The following is a 13,735-nucleotide window of genomic DNA, read 5'->3' as shown; positions in this document are numbered from 1 at the left end:
ATCACATCACATAAAATAACAACTTATGAAATAAAGCTTATTTAGTGAATGCATTCAAAATTTTCTACTTTAGGAATGCTTTGCAATGCACATGATGACATGTCAAGTTTTAGTGATAGGTCAAAACACCAGAGGTGTTACATGTCCGACCATAGTGCGTGGCCGTCTTTGTGGTTCCTCACCCGGTTGAACACATCTTTGCAAAGACCTCTAAAGATGGTGTTTCGAGCCTTTGCATTCCATTTCTCGTAATTCACCTCATCACCTTGTAGGTGTGCGGCATCCCAAGGTTTTGGGAAACCTTGTGAGGCGGCTCTAAGTATTCCAACATATAGAGCTTCTAGATGCGCCTCCATGCGAATTTTCCAATATGGAAAATCATCCCCCTCAAAGATAGGAGGAGGTCCATCCCTATGAGACATCTTTCACTAGGCGGTTAAGCCTAAATATGTGAGCATGAGGCTCTGATACCAATTGAAAGGACTGTTTCAGCGTCCGATCACTCCTTTTTCAGCGAATCTTCAAAGTCCTTCATGCTGCCTATTCCTAATCAAGTCCCAACTCCAATAAGATCCAAATAAACACCAATTAGGACTGATGTGAGTGACCTCTCTCAAACCCTCGTGTTTTTCAAAAATATTTTGCCTTATGCTATTATTCTTTTTATGAAAATAGGCAATAAGAGAGCAATTGAAGATAAACGATAAAACAACATTCATGCATATGCAATGCAATACTTGAAGATAAATCTAGTTGCTTGTCAAGTTGTTCCGAGGTTAAGCTTCTTCACACGCTTTACAGCAGTTATCTTAACCATGTTACACAAGCCCTATATGCATTACCAAAAATTAAACATGTTGTATATTACAATGCAATGCAAGGGACAACACAAGCTCATTTTTTAGTGAAGTTACTAAAATCAAGAACATTGAGCTCATTCCGCAATCGACAAAAAGTTGCATCATCTAGCGGTTTAGTGAAATATCCACCAATTGATCCTCGGTCCTTACACCTTCTAACGATATATCATTTTTAGGAACATGACCTCTAAGAAAGTGATGGCAGATATCTATGTGCTTGGTGCGAGAGTGTTGAACTGGATTATTTGCAAGTTTTACTGCACTTTCATTATCGCACAAAAGAGGTACTTTATCTAGAACTACACCATAGTCTAGCAAAGTTTGTTTCATGTAAAGTATTTGTGCACAACAAGCACCCGTGGCAATGTATTCCGCTTCGGTGGTGGACAAAGCCACACTATTTTGCTTCTTGGAGGACCAAGACACAAGTGATCTACCAAGCAAATGGTACCCTCCGGATGTGCTTTTTCTATCAACTTTGCACCCGGCATAATCTGAATCAGAATAGCCAATTAATTCAAATATAGCTCCTTTGGGATACCAAAGGCCAATGCTTGGTGTGTGCTTAAGATACCTAAGGATTCTTTTTACAACAATTAAATGAGTTTCCTTAGGATTAGCTTGAAATCTTGCACACATACACACACTAAACATGATGTCAGGCCTAGATGCGGTTAAATATAACAAGCTACCAATCATAGAGCGGTAGATAGTTTATCATGTTACGATCATCCTCATCCCTCCCTCATCTAGGTCGAGATGTCCATTAGTTGGCATTGGTGTCTTGATTGGCTTACATTCATCCATCTTGAATCTCTTGAGAAGATCATTTGTATATTTCTCTTGAGAGATGAAAATCCCTTCTCTCATTTGTTTGATTGAAAACCAAGAAAGAATGTAAGCTCTCCAATCATTGACATCTCGAACTCCTTTGACATCAATTCACCAAACTCTTTGCAAGAATCTTCATTTGATGATCCAAAGATGATATCATCAACATACACTTGACAAATGAAGATGTGCCCATCAAGCTTCTTGGTGAATAGTGTGGTGTCGACCTTCCCGATGGTGAAGCCCTTCTCAATGAGGAAGTCCCAAGGCGCTCATACCAAGCTCTTGGGGCTTGCTTAAGCCCATATAATGCCTTGGACAACCTATAAACATGATTAGGATATCTAGGGTCTTCAAACCCGGGAGGTTGATCAACATAGACTAGTTCATTAATAAAGCCATTTAAAAATGCACTTTTCACATCCATTTGATATAGTTTCATTTCATGATGTGATGCATATGCAAGGAGGATACGAATGGCTTCTAGTCTTGCAACCGGTGCAAAGGTCTCTCCAAAATCCAATCCTTCAACTTGAGAGAACCCCTTTGCAACTAGTCTTGCCTTGTTCCTCACAACTAGCCTTGATCATCTTGCTTGTTGCGGAACACCCACTTTGTTCCAATGACTCTTGCACCTTTTGGCCGCTCTTCAAGAGTCCAAACTTCATTGTGGGTGAAGTTGTTCAACTCTTCATGCATGGCATTTATCCAATCTAGATCTTGAAGAGCTTCTTCTACCTTGGTAGGCTCATAGCAAGAGACAAAAGAGTGATGAGCAATAAATGAAGCAAGTTTTTGTGAGTGAGTCATTACACCCTTTGATGGACTCCCTATGATGAGATCTTGTGGATGATCTTGTAGTAGAGGTGTATTTCTTCTATTGACCACTTGAGGAGGAGGTTGTGGAGCATCAACATCTTGTGCTTGTACCACCATTTGATCATGGGAGACATGGGTGTCTTCATTTTCTACTCTCCCATCTTATCATCATCTTGAGCACACTTGGATGAAGAAGGTGGATCGAATCACTTGTACATCATCTTCATCATCTTTAGGCTTGATGTCTCCAACTAGAATGTTCTTCATAGCCTCCCTCAATGGTTCATCACCTACATCATCAAGATTCTCATGTGCTCCTTGGAGCCGTTAGATTCATCAATTCCACATCATATGTTTCTTCAACCGAGCTGGTGGCATGATTAAATACTCTATATGATTTGGACTTTGATGAGTAACCAACAAGAAAACCAATATCACAACATCTTTGAAACTTCTCTAGGTGTTGCCGCTTCTTGTAGATGTAGCATTTGCAACCAAACACCCTAAGAAGGAGACGTCCGACTTCTTCCCATTGAGCAACTCATAAGGTGTCTTGCCAAGGAAACTTTTGAAGAATAGGCGGTTGGATGCATAGCATGCGGTGTTGATAGCTTCCGCCCATAGAGCTTTGGGGGTGTTGTACTCATCTAGCATTGTTCTTGCAAGAGTGATCAATGTCTGGTTCTTTCTCTCAACTACACCATTTTGTTGAGGAGTATATGTTGCGGAGACCTCATGCTTGATCCCAACTTCATCACAATAGGCTTCCATGTTTGTGTTGTCAAATTCCTTCCCATTGTCACTTCTATCTTCTTGAGCTTCACTTCAAACTCATTTTGTGCTCTCTTGGCAAACTTCTTGAAGCAAGATGCAACTTTGGATTTGTCATGAAGGAAGAATACCCATGTGTATCTTGAATTGTCATCAACAATCACAAGACAATAAAGATTTCCTCCCAAACTCTTATATGTTGTTGGTCCAAATAAGTCCATGTGAAGGAGTTCTAGCACTCTTGTGGTTGACATGAAGCTTTGATTGGATGAGTATTGACAACTTAGCTTGCCAGCTTGACATGCACTACAAAGCTTGTCCTTCTCAAACTTCACATCCTTCAATCCTCTCACCAAGTCATACTTCATTAGCTTCTTGAGTGAGCTCATCCCAACATGAGCAAGTCTTCTATGCCATAGCCACCCAAGTGTGGTTTTGGTGAATAGGCAAGTCTTCAAATTTGCATCTTCGGAGGTGAAATCCACTAGATATAGGTTGTTGTATCTAAATCCTTTGAATATAACTTGATCATCATCCTTCTTAGATACAACAACTTCCTTCTTGGTGAACAAGCATTGGAAGCCAAGATCACACAATTGTCCAACGGAATAGCAAGTTGAAGCTAAATGAAGCAACATATAGCACATTTGAGATAGAATGATCATTTGATATTGCCACTTTGCCCAATCCTTTAACCTTGCCCTTTGAGTTATCTCCAAATGTGATTCTTTCTTGTCCATCTACTTCTTCATCTAGTGAGGTGAACATACGAGGATCACTAGGTCATATGTTGTGTGCAACCACTATCAATAACCCAATGACTTCACCGGTCTTGTAGTTCACCTACACACAAGAGATCAAGCTTTAGGAACCCAAACTTGTTGAGGGCCCTTCACCTTCTCAACAAGTGACTTAGCAACCCAAATTTTCTTAGGCCTATTCTTGTTGGGAGGTCCTAAGAACATGACTTTCATCTTTCCACTAGAATCCTTTCTAAGCATGTAGTGAGCATTGAAGGCAAAAGGTCTAGCATGCTTGGGCAAGGGTTGTGGTGGTGGAGTTTGGCACTCATGAGCAAAGTGGCCTTCTTGTCCACACTCAAAACACTTCTTTGGCTTTGGCTTTGTTGTTGTTGAGCTTGAGCCTTCTTCTCTTTGTTTGCCATGTACCCAATGCCACTTCTATCCATCTTCATGACGGTGTTCATTAGTAGCTCACTTTGAAGATACTTGCCTCTAGTGAACTTGCTCAATCCAATCTTGAGATGCTCTTTCTCCAACTTGAGCTTCTTGTTCTCTTCCTTAAGAGCATCATTGTTTTTCTCTTCCTTGAGCTTCTTGTTTTCTTCTTTGAGCTTCTCATTCTCAAGCATCAACTCACCATCATGATCAAGAGTTTCTAGCACATATAGTGTTGTGACTTTTGATCTCTTCAAGATCTTTCTTGAGCTTTTCATTGTCATTCTTGAAGCTTGATAAACTCATCATAATCATCGGCCTCAACCACTTGCTTGCCCCTTGCTACTAGAACTTTGCTCAATGCTCTCAATGATCAAATCATCACATGATGTAGCTATATCAATCTTTAACAACATTGTTAGTAGCATCATGTGGCTCATTAGATAAATATTATTGAGCAATAACAAGATTATCATGATTAATCTTAAGAGGTAGTATATTCATCTTTTAGCATATTATGGCTAGTGAATGAGCCTTTATGCATCCTCTCAAGTTTATCATGTTTATCTTTAAGCTCTTTCTTAGAAGTTTGAGCTCCTTGAGTTTGGATGACATAGCTTCATTTGCTTCTCTAAGCTCAACACTAGCCTTCTCAGCTAAATCACATTTAACTAAAAGAGAATCATTTTTAGCTTCTAGCTTGTCATTCTTAGCTCTAGTCTTTATAATGATCTTGGAGTATTTATTTAGCAATTTAACAAGATCATTATAAGAAGGTGATTCATATTCATCATCATCACTATCGCTATCATCATTACTAGCATGTTCATCACCACTACTCTCATCATCATTTGATACCTTGCATTCACCCTTGGCCATAAGGCATAGGTGTGTAGAGGATGATGGCGATGGTGGTGGTGAAGATGATGAAGAGTTAATAACAATGGCGGCCACCTTCTCATTGTCACTATCATCATCGGATGAGCCACTAGATGAATCAATATCCGTGAGCTAATCATCGATGATGTATGCCTTTCCACTCTTCTTCTTCTTATGGAAGTCTTCTTTTGCCATCTCTCTTCTTATATGGCTTGTCTTTCTTCTTCTCATCTTCATCACTTGAGTCATCTTTCTTGCCCTTGTTCTTGTTCTTGAACTTGTCTTTCTTGGGCTTTGTGCATTGGTGAGCTAGATTACCAAGTTCTCCACAATTGTAGCAATCCATCTAGGAGATTGGCTTCCTTCTAGAGCTAGTGAAGAACTTCTTCTTTGCCATCAAACTTGATGCCACTTTTGTTTAGCTTCTTTTGCATCTTGGCGAGTTTTTCTCACCATGAGGGCAAGACCTCGCATCATCAACTTCATCATCACTTGAGCTCTCATGTTCAAGTCTTGCTTTGCCCTTCTCTTGACTAGCTTTGAATGCTAAGTCCTTGTCTTGCTTTCTTAGTAGAGGATGAGCCATCTTGTGGTGCGATGTGCATGTACATCTCATGAGCATTGATCTTTCCCAAGATTTGTGTCAGTGTAGTGGTGGAAGACCACCTTGATGAAGCATGGTCACAATATGTACATATTTGTCAATGGGGAGGACACTCAAAGATCTTTCTTACAACATCAGATGGTTGCATTTGGGTGAGTCCAAGCCCATTGACTTCCTCTACAAGAACATTCAAACGTGAATACATTCGTTAGCACATTCTTTAGGAAGCATCTCAAAAGAGTTAAGCTTTTTCATGACAAGATGATAGCGTTCCTCACACTCACTCTTTGTTCCCCTCATGGAGCGCACAAATGTCCGACCATAGTGCATGGCGGTCTTTATGGTTCCTCACCCGGTTGAACACATCTTTGCAAAGACCTCTAAAGATGGTGTTTCGAGCCTTTGCATTCCATTTCTCGTAATTCACCTCATCACCTTGTAGGTGTGCGGAATCCCAAGGTTTTGGGAACCTTGTGAGGCGGCTCTAAGTATTCCAACATATAGACCTTCTAGTACCGCCTCCATGCGAATTTTCCAATATGGAAAATCATCCCCCTCAAAGATAGGAGGATGTCCATCCCCATGAGACATCTTTCACTAGGCGGTTAAGCCTAAATACGTGAGCATGAGGCTCTGATACCAATTGAAAGGATCAAGATGCCCAAGAGGGGGGGGGGGGTGAATTGGGCTGATTCTAAATTTCTTTGCAATGATTAAACTCTACCGTTAGCCCAATTAACCCCTTGTGCCTAGAAAGTGTTTCTATTGATCTAACGCATAAAATTTAGCACCCTAAGTTCCAATCCTACTCTAGCATGGCAATTCTAGGAATGTAAATGACAAGAATTGAATTGCTCAAAGTAAATGCTCAAAGTAAAGAGAGAAGGAGGAACGCGGCGATATTTTGCCGAGGTATCGGAGAGTCACCACTCCCAACTAGTCCTTGTTGGAGCACTCGCGCAAGGGTGTAGCTCCCCTTGATCCGCACAAGGATCAAGTGCTCTCTACGGGTTGATTCTTTGACACTCCGTTGCGGTGAATCACCCATAACCGCTCACAACTTGAGTTGGGTCATCCACAAGCTCTCCGGATGATCACCAAGCTCCCAATCACCACCAAGCCATCTAGGTGATGGCGATCACCAAGAGTAACAAGCACAAACTCTCACTTGACCACGACAAGCCTAATGAGAAGGGTGGATGCACACTTTGCTACTCTTGATCTCACTAATGAGGGCTCTCTTTGGGATTCTCAAATCTCAATCACCTCACTAGGACCTTGCCCTTCTTGGCACTATCAAGGATGTTTCTCAACTGTTGGAATGAGCAAAAGTACCCCCACACACGAATGGAGGAAGTATTTATAACATGGGCTGAAAAATGAACCGTTATGTGCCTCTACGGGGCGACCGGACGCTCCAGTCATGTTGACTGGACACGCCAGTCAGTTCACCCCGAACTCTAGTGTTTAAAGTGTGACCGGACGCTAGCCAGCGTCCGGTCAGCACTGACCAGACATGTCCGGTCATGATTTTCCCTCTCTAGAACCTTACTAGAGTCAACCGGACGCTGGCCCTCAGCATCCAATCACTTGACCTCTCAGCGTCTGGTCGCAGTAGACGAAAATGCCTTGGTCAAATGAACTGATCAGACCCTGAGCCAGCATCCGATCAGTATTTGACCCTCCATTCACTTCCAACTCTCGATCATACATAAATAAAGTTTGCTCCATTGGATCTAAGGGCTATTTTGGAGCTACCTAGTGCTAGATTTAGCAAGTGTGCACCACACCTAACTCACTAGACTCACCTAGGTCAAGCTACCCGTCCATACCACCCTTAATAGTATGGCCAAAGGAAAAACAAAGTCCTAAACTACTCTAAGTGTCTCTTCAACTCCAAAGAATACTTAGAACTAGTCCATCCTTAACCTTGTCGTCCATCCTTTGAAAACCGAAATGATTTCCATCATAGGGGCATGACCACCATGATAGCCCAATCGATCACCATTACCATGACCTAACTTAATTGCCTCTACAAAACATATGTTAGTCATAGTAATCACGTATTGTCATTAATCACCGAAACCCAACTAGGGGGCCTAGATGCTTTCAATGGCCTTCATCATTGTCTCCTGGTTCCTAGGGGCATTGTACCCAAAGTAGGTAGCTACCCTAGGTCATCGTTCGCTTGGTCACTTTGTGGGGCCGAGGGCCATGACCCCAATGATCAGGGTCAGGGCACTCTATCGGTCTAGATGGTCTTTTCATCGAGTCCCTTGTCGTGGATCCCATCCTATAGTGGGTGGGATCGTACAAGCGTCTAGTCGGTCCGTATTTGGACGGCGGGTATCATACCCGTTGTCACCATGGTGCGGTGTTGTCTCATTAGTGCGGTATGGCACAAGGATGGTGTCTAACCGTGATGAGGTGACTATTGTCCCCTCGGTCCTTACGAGGTTAGTGTAGCATGCTTGCTCTTGTTAGAGCATCTGTGCCTAGCTACACTGGACCTCCCCCCATCCCTTCTAGGGGTCATGACGGGGAGAGGTTGTGCGTCTTGTGGGTGTCGTGTGACTAAGGTAGGTGGAAGGGTCGGGGATGTCCCCGGCCTTGGTGCTTGGCCTGCCCGCTCGACTTTCATTGGGCCTCGGTCTTGTTAGCCATTGTGTTGTGGGTCACATGGCCGGCTGACTAGTCGGTGCCTTGAGACACCCCAGGGTTACAATCCTGATAGTTGCCCTCGAGCGTTTTTATGACCATGAAGTGATCATGAAAGCACTGATGTGCATGTGTGCTGGAGCATGGGTTCATAGTCGTGGCCTTTTCAAGCTTTGTTGCTCAACCCCTTGTCGGCTGGTGTATTCAATACGACAGGTGGATGTTGTGCCCCATCTTGTTAGGGCATCCTGATGATGTGATTCTTGATCGATGAGCCCTGCCATGTCAGTGTCGTGTTTTGGGGTTCACGACCCGGGCGGAGCTGTGTGGTCTCGTCGACCCCTATTACGGCTCCTCTTTTGGGAGGCCCAGACTTCTTTGCCCTTATGTGGGCATCTAACCTTTGTTGTGGCCCTTCGTTGTGTGCCATGCGGAGTGGGGGGCCCTAGTCGTTTAATGCACCTTTGGATCTATTAATTGGGGCTTTTATTCTATTCGCATCATCCATGGCTGTAGTTGCAAATTTCTCCCACCTTCCCATGAAGAGAGCCTGGGGATGAGAGAGGGAGGTGGCTACCCTTTTTAACAATTGGTGCCAGAAGGGATCTTGCGAGTAGAGCAGGAGTGGATGGCATGACTGCTATGTAGGGGGCAGTGCAGCCTTTGTGGCATGGCTGCACTTTGGCCTCCCTTTTGCTCCATCTTGGCGCCGGAGTGGTCGCCAAGGTGCTTGTTGGAGATAGGCAGTCCTACCGCTCTCTTCTTCCCTGCGCTCTGATCCCTAAGGCTGTGACACTATAGGGCTTGGGAGTTCATTTTTTGCTTCGTCTCGCCTCCCCTATAGTGTCATCACTCGAGGGCCTTTCAGCGATACCACCACTGGGCTGTGGTGGTATCAGTTTTTGTATTCCTTATGTGTGGATCTTTTGCACATTGCTTTGTATTCGATATGAATAAAAGCTCAAGGAATCCTCCCTCTACAGTTGTCGTGGCTCTCTTTTGAGGCCCAGGTGAGCTCCTTGGGTCGTCTGGCTGGATTTGGGCTCATGGGTGCCGAACCAAGGTTCTCCGAGTGGATTATCATCCTTTTGCTATGCCGAGAGGTGAGGTCATGGGGCAACCACGGGACCTTCCATGGGGCACCTTGGGAGGCTTGCGTTTGTCCATTACATGCAATTTGACTGCATGTGCTTTGAGGTTGTATTATTTGGGTTTGACCTCATCGGTCTTTAACCCGTTGGGCCGGGTCTGAAACCGCGAGTCCAGAAATGCAGACTTTAGGTAAGTTATTGATCTCTCATTGCACAGGGCGATGAGGTAGTCAAGCGACCTTGGACCTCTCCTTCCAAGCATCTATGAGCTAGATGACATAGACTTTGGGTGAGTCATTGGCCTCTCATCGCATAGGGCGACAAGGTTGTCGAGCGACCTTGGACCTCTCCTCCCGAGTGTCTATGAGTTGGAGGAAGCAGACTTCGGGTGAGTCATTGGCCTCTTGTCACGTAGGGAGATGAGGTCATCGAGCAACCTTGGACATCTCCTCCTGAGTGTCTACGAGCCAGAGGATGTAGGCTATGGGTGAGTCATGGGCCTCTCATCATGCAAGGCGACGAGGTTGTCGAGCGACCTTGGATCTCTCCTCCAGAGTGTCTGCGAGCCAGAGGATGTAGGCTTTGGGTGAGTCAATGGCCTCTCGTCATGCAGGGCGATGAGGTCATCTGGTGACCATGGACCTCTCCTCCTGAGTGTCTATGAGCTAGAGGATGTAGGCCTTAGGTGAGTCGTCATTGGCCTCTCATCGTGTAGGGTGACAAGGTCATCGAGCAACCTTGGACTTCTCCTCAGTGTCTGCGAGTCAGAGGATGTAGGCTACGGGTGAGTCATTGGCCTCTCATCACGCAGGGCAATGAGGTCATCGAGCGACCATGGACCTCTCCTCTTGAGTGTCTACGAGCTAGAGGATGTAGGCTTCGGGTGAGTCATTGGCCTCTCATTGCATAGGGCGACAAGGTCATTGAGCGACCTTGGACCTCTCCTCCTGAGTGTCTTCAAGCTAGAGGATGCAGGCTATGGGTGAGTCATTGGCCTCTTGTCGCATAGGGTGATGAGGTCATAGAGCGACCTTGGACCTCTCCTCCCGAGTGTCTATGAGCCAGAGGATGTAGGCTTTGGGTGAGTCATTGGCCTCTCGTCACGTAGGGTGATGAGGTCGTCGAGTGAGCTTGGACCTCTCCTCCCAAGTGTCTATGAGCGGGAGGATGTAGGCTATGGGTGAGTCATTGGCCTCTCATCACGCAAGGTGACAAGGTCATTGAGTGACCTTGGACCACTCCTCCCGAGTGTCTATGAGTTCTAGTGTTACTTCATGAGAAAGACATTGTCGTGCGATTTTTAGCCGCTCGTGGTGGTGACCCCTTCTGAAAGGGTCACCGGTTCTCGGGGGAGCGCGTGGCTTTGCCACCTTCCTTTGAGTCATGGTCTCAGGTTGTAGGTAGGAGCCAACCATAGTCCTACCTCGACTATCAGGACCGCTCAGGCCTAGATCTATCTTCATCGTGTTGCCCTTTCCTAACTCCGAAGGGTCATTCTACCTGGTTACAGGTAGGCTTCAATTTTCGCCCCACGTAGGGAGCGGCTTGTCCACTGTAACCACATGGTCAGAGCAGTGCACCTCATCAGGGTCATTGGGTAATTCGAGTGGGACCCAATATCCTCCCCAATTGATGTGGGGTTCAGTTGTGCCTCACATGAGACATCCCATTAATCATCGGCTGTCAATCCCATTGGTCCCCAACCACCTCCATAGTAGCTAGAGGGCAAGATGCCTCCCCCCCAGAGGGGGTCAACCCAGGAGACTTCAAAGTGGATGACTCAACCATAGAGAGAGATGGTCATGTCGCTCTGCACCAACAATTAGAGCCATAGGGGCCCATCTCCACCCTGGCCCTATCCCTTTTGTGGCCTCGAGCCCTTCTAAGGGCTGGCCCAAGAGAAGTTTTCCTAAGCATGATGTGGGGTCATGTTCATGATGGGTCACTTTCATGTATAGGTTTTAGGGATGCATGACCCCTTTGATCCTGTGGCGTCGCAAACGTCCGCCCACGGGCAACGAGGCGCCTTTTAAATGAAGGAAGCGATGTGAAATGTGAAAGCGAGCATGACCTACCTGGCCTGGGTTATCTCGCTAGAGGCCACCACTCCGCCTTCTGTCCAGTCACCTCCCCTATCCTATGGAATGATCAAAGTGGCTAGTAATGGTCATGGGCCTAGTTTGATTGCCGAGGTTATCCTTGCGGCTATAAATCCACTGGGGTAGTGCATTGTGTAGGCATTGCTCTCCTGTCTCTTGCGCTATCTTCTTCTCCTTTCTGCTCGTGCGTCGGTAGCTGCTTCTCCTAGTGATGGATCATGGGAAGCACCTTCGTGGGGAGTATCCTGAGGTTGATGAACCGCCATCACTCCTGTTGTCTTCTCTATGAGAATAGGGGTAAGTGATTTTGCGTCATTACTTTAGCTTGATTGCGCTTGTGTTAACTGCAAGTGTGTTTAGGGTCGTTCGTCCAGTAATGGCATCGAAGACCGAAGGCCCTTCCGGCATTGTCCATCCTCAACTTGCTCCAACTTTGGGGCCAGAGAGTCCCCTATCCCTTGCTGTCGGGCGGCAAGGGATATGGCGCTTCGTGCTTGAAAGGGACGAGGCTCGCCGGTTGCTATAAACAAGATCTTTCAAGAAAGCATAGCTATTATTACCTTGATTATTCAAATGAGAAGAAGAGTAATAATTGTTACCTCCCTAGTTGTTGGAGCGCTAATTCTACCCTTGAAATTATGGACGGAACCCGTTGTTGGTGTTGATGAAGTTGAGGTCCTCTTGGGTTTCAGGACAGGAATTGCCCGAATGTCCAACATCTCCACAGACTTCGCAAGTCATGTGGGAATCCATGGCTTTGAGTGTCTCTTGGGCACTCACCTTCTCATAATGTTCCACTCACTTCACGAGTAGATCCATCCTAGTTGCAAGCATGTCAATTTCTTTAATTGAATGCATACCTCATTTACGGGGTTGGAGTTGATCATCGCTCCATCCTTGGATGGAGACCATCTTCTCGATCAGTGTATTTGCATCTGCAACACTTAGCGAAAGGAATACACCACCACCACCAGCATCTAAATGGCTCCTATCTAATGGCACTAATCCATGGTAGAAGTTTTGGATCAAAATTCAATCTTCCATGCCATGGTGTAGGCATGTAGAGACGTACTCTTGCATTCGTTCCTAGGCTCTAGGAATCGATTCATCTGCTAGTTGTGAAAAACTAGAGATCTTATTGCGCAGAGCATTGGTCTTCCCCATGGGGAAAAACTTAACTAGGAAAGCATTTGAACACTTATCCCAGGTATCTATAGCATTGCGGTTAGAATAAAACCATTGCTTAACCTTTCCTAACAAAGAGTAGGGGAAAAGGCAAAGATGTATAGCCTCTTGGCTCACTCCCTTAATGGTGAATGTGCTACAAATCTCCAAGAAATGTTGGAGGTGAGCATTTGCATCCTCGTGGGCTTTCCTATAGAATAGACTAGCTTTAACCATCATAATTAACGCTGGCTTAAGCTCAAAGTTAGCGTCCCCATTGATAACATTGGGTCCGGTGGCTACATTAGCAGCCGAGGGTGCAGAAAAATCATGAATGGACTTATCACCATGATCATGTAGGGTAGTGATAGGATATGAGGAAAAAGGATAAACTACTTAGGATAACTAAAAACAACCTAGCTAATAAATTCGGCTTTATAAATTTGATTCTACTTGCTTTCCCTGGCAACGGCGCTAGAGAGATGTGTTTCAAGGAGCATAGTAGAATTAGGATAACCACTGTTGATAGTTATTAATGACTATTGGAGGATTCCACAAGCGCATAGAACTATCGCATAGCACTTCGCTTGGTGAGTGCCGAGTGTCAAATTTATATTTTTCCCATAGGAAGGCGGAAGGCTAGAATTTATATAGGACTAGGATTTGTTAAAGGTAGGTCTTAAGTTGATCCTTGGTAGGAGAACGATAGTGAAGCATGGTTGTGAACTACCTAAACTAACTACTAAATACAAGCCAACCAGAGATAGCTAGGTGAGAGAGC

The 13,735-nt window shown here is 45.0% G+C and overlaps 1 non-coding gene across 1 annotated transcript; it reads left to right on the top strand.

Moving 5' to 3' along the window:
• Nucleotides 1-12,832: 12,832 nt before the first annotated feature.
• On the top strand, nucleotides 12,833-12,941 carry LOC136524967 (small nucleolar RNA R71). The gene has a single exon (XR_010776310.1). It is a non-coding gene; the product is annotated as a small nucleolar RNA R71 (small nucleolar RNA).
• The last annotated feature ends 794 nt before the right edge of the window (nucleotides 12,942-13,735 follow it).

This window comes from Miscanthus floridulus, chromosome 18 (genome assembly GCF_019320115.1).
Source record: "Miscanthus floridulus cultivar M001 chromosome 18, ASM1932011v1, whole genome shotgun sequence".
Taxonomy (NCBI): domain Eukaryota; kingdom Viridiplantae; phylum Streptophyta; class Magnoliopsida; order Poales; family Poaceae; genus Miscanthus; species Miscanthus floridulus.
This window is presented reverse-complemented; position numbering and strand designations above follow the sequence as displayed.